The sequence below is a fragment of the Tachysurus vachellii genome, chromosome 7 (genome assembly GCF_030014155.1).
Source record: "Tachysurus vachellii isolate PV-2020 chromosome 7, HZAU_Pvac_v1, whole genome shotgun sequence".
NCBI lineage: Eukaryota > Metazoa > Chordata > Actinopteri > Siluriformes > Bagridae > Tachysurus > Tachysurus vachellii.
Window position 1 is genome coordinate 20274905 of NC_083466.1, and position 4048 is coordinate 20278952.

Here is a 4048-nt window from a genome sequence, read left to right on the forward strand (position 1 = left end):
AGTATTAGTAGTAGCCTTTATTGTCACTGGTCACAGGTACCGTGAAATTAGCCTTGATCAGGTCCCAGACAGAGTCAACAATCAGCAGGTGTCTGTGGAAATGGGGGAAGGAACACAAGAGTGTCTCGCTGCAGTGCTCTTCCAGGGGAATTGTTGTTTCCAGCAGCGGCCTTGGCCGAGGCCAGTGCTGGTTGAGGGGAGCTGAAAGCAGATAAGATTGGGATTGTTTGGTCTTAGGGCGAGTAGACGCATTCCAATTTACACGACTACTCTCTTAGTCTGTTCTGGTCTCCAAATCGATCCATTTTTCTTTCCAAAGCAGTGAGCTTCTCCGTGATGTTAACAGTATCCAAAGCAGTGAGCCTCACCGTGATGTTATCCATATTGTTATCCAATAGTTCCAAGCCTCAGCCCACTGCATCAATCATGACGGGCAGCCTTGGGAGGTTTTGGACAGTTCAGAATAGGTAGAGATCTTCAACGTCCTCCACGGAAAGAGCTGCCAGACACACGACCCGCCACCTGTCCCACGCGTCCATCATATAGCCAGCTGTGAACGTTCCGGCAGGGCAGTCAGGTTCCCCCGAACCCAAGCTTCTCGTCGATAAGATGGTGTCAATTGCGTTGAGAGACCAGTTTATCAAATCCATGATGTTTTTTAGTTTGGAGAGCAGTGCGGAAAGAGTCTCTCAAAGTATAAGACAATAGACAAGATGAGAGGAGCAAAGCAGGGAAAGAAAAGAGGAGGGAGAGGGAGAGAAAATGCGACCGCCTTCGTTGAGAGCCAAAAGAGAATAGTAATAGTACATAAAAGCAAAGACAGAGCTAAGGATTTAGTAAGTAAGTTTTAGCCACATAAATTGCAACTGTGCAACCTTGTGCAATCAGTGCAGAACAAGAAAAACAAAGTGCAGGACAAAAGACAGTGCAAACGAAAAATTACAAGACAATACAAAAAATACATAAAAGACAATACACAAAAGACAATAAACAGAAACAGCACCGACCAGTGTAAATACTGTATGTTCAACAATATTGTGTGCATCGTGATCTCAACACACAGTGCTTCAGAACCACAGCCTCATCAACATTTATTCAGTTGTTTCATTCACCCAGAGAACACAAGGAATCCACATCTACCTTAATTTCTACTATAACAGGTAAAGAGATTTTTAGCTTTGCACCATGTGTTTGCATGCTTTTGTATTTAACATACATTTCATGATGTTATACTCTGAATAAAGTGCACTAGAGGCAGTCACTCACTCACTGTAGATTAAACACATGAGACAGTCCTCCAAATAGTTGGGTTCAGACAACCCCATTCATCTCCCCACAGCTTTACCACTGGGGTGAAGTGTAATAAGACAAGTTGATAAAACAGACACATTACTAGCATCGCTGTTGTATTTTAATTCTGAGCTACTTCCCAGGATTGTCAGTGAAATTTGCTTTTCCTGTATTCTTAAACATTAAAGCATATGGATGAAAATTATAGAGTTCATGATGAGGCAGAAATTACCATCATCCCTATTGTACTTCAAAGCGATATCAGGTGTAATATACTGTAATATATGGAGAAAACTCCCTTTCCACCAGTAACTCAGTTCTCTCTGTGGTCTAGTGTTGAAGAATGAGCTACAGATGAAACTTGCTGAATCAAACTCTGATGTATATACATCTGTACCATAACAGTAAAGGCTGCAAGATTTCCTTCTTTTTGACCAGGAGATAAAGTGCAGGTGAGAAAACCGTTCATTGTTAAGAAAACAGACTCAAAATACTCACAACCTCTTACAGTGCACAAACAATTAGGAGAAAGTACTTATCTTCTCAGTGATGGGAGACACTAGGAGGGGAGATGGAATGCAGTCCGTTTCTCCAAGTGTTCTGGGAAGACGAAGAGCGATACAAACAGATCTAAATGCATGCCCAAGGAGTGTTAGGATGAACAAGAAGAAGTCTGATATGGATGAAGGACTATGAAGCTTAAGGTAAAAGGTTTGCATCCGTTCATGTTCAAATAAAAAATGTGTTAATTTTGAAAAAAAAAAGAGACGAGAATTTCAGTAGTGACAGAAAGAAGATAACAATGCTGTACTATGTTTTTATTACTTGCTGTTGAATTTATAACATTTCTTTCATATATACAGTATGTTGTGTCCACTAGATGGTATTGTAGGTTGTTCTGATGTTGCACAGAAAAAAGAAAAAGAGTGAAGGAGTAAGTTGAGATGAGAAACCTGTATCCAGTGTAAAAGTGCTTTTCTTTAGTTGATTGTTAAGTGTACACTAAAGCTGCATGGAGCAGATGTTAATCCCCTCCATGTTACCTGATATGAGCAACCTTCCAGTTAGGAAGCAAACCAGTCTCATGCTGCTGCACAAACGTCAAGACTCCTGAGGGTTGATAAGAGTCTTGTGGTTGACTGTAACAAATGCTGCTGAAAGGTGAAGGAGGATGAGGACAGATGACAGCTTGGTCGATCCAGCAGCATGAAGATTCTCAGTAAAAAAACCCTCCAAGATCCAAACCAGTCTGGCTTTAAATTAGTACATTTCACAGAGATTGCCCTTTTGACTGTTGTGAAATGAATTGAGTGACCAGCTTGTATTCAGAAACCTGTCAGACTTCACAATAATGAAGTTATACAAGTCCATCATAGAAAACTGCTTTTTTTTTTTTTTTTACTTTATGGACTTTTTATTACATCTTTAATATTATTTTAACCAAACTGCATATAAAATATTGTTGTCGTCAGATTATATTAAACAATAATCCTGAATCTTGAATAATATTTAGAAGCGTAAAAGCTGTCAACTTCATAACTGCTTATAAATGTTCACCTCCTCCCTCTGCCACGTTGGCCTGGATCACTAAATGCTGCTATCTGCTGGTAGAAAGATGAAATTATTTAGAATTATGTTGTGTTGATAAAGATCTTACAGAGTAATCAGGATAATCTGCAGGATAAATAAACCACATTACTCTTATTACATGTGCAGTTTGAATTATAATTTTATTAACTGTTCAAAGATTTGAAGTGATTACAGCATGAACATTTAACTAAAATTTAAAATACAATTATATCTTATACCTAATGACTAATTTAGACAAAATGTTGAAGCTACTCTGAATGAACTGGAAAAGGAGTGTGTGTGTGTGTGTGGGGGGGGGGGGAGCTCTGGGTGAAACTTAAATACAAACCTAAACTTACAAACTTATCTGGATGTGAGAAACTGTGAATGATACAGTTATTGAGCTGAAAGCTGAGAGAAAGATCAGTGAAATTCAGTGTTTATTACAATCTCATGATTGTTGATGCCAGAGGTCAGAGGAGAATGGCCAGACTGGTTCGAGCTGATAGAAAGGCAACAGTAACTCAAATAACCACTTGTTACAACCGAGGTATGCAGAAGAGCATCTCTGAACGCACAATACGTCGAACCTTGAGGCGAATGGGCTACAGCAGCAGAAGACCACACCGGGTGCCACTCCTGACAGCTAAGAACAGGAAACTGAGGCTACAATTCACACAGGCTCACCAAAATTGGACAATAGAAGATTGGGAAAAATGTTGCCTGGCCTGATGAGTCTCGATTTCTGCTGCGACATTCGGATGGTAGGGTCAGAATTTGGCGTCAACAATATGAAAGCATGGATCCATCCTGCCTTGTATCAACGGTTCAGGCTGGTGGTGGTGGTGTAATGGTGTGGGGGATATTTTCTTGGTACACTTTGGGCCCATTAGTACCAATTGAGCATCGTGTCAACGTCACAGCCTACCTGAGTATTGTTGCTGACCATGTCCATCCCTTTATGACCACAGTGTACACATCTTCTGATGGCTACTTCCAGTAGGATAATGCGCCATGTCATAAAGTGCGAATCATCTCAGACTGGTTTCTTGAACATGACAATGAGTTCACTGTACTTAAATGGCCTCCAAATCTGCAGCAACTGCGTGATGCTATCATGTCAATATGGGCCAAAATCTCTGAGGAATATTTCCAGTACCTTGTTGAATCTATGCCACAAAGGATTAAG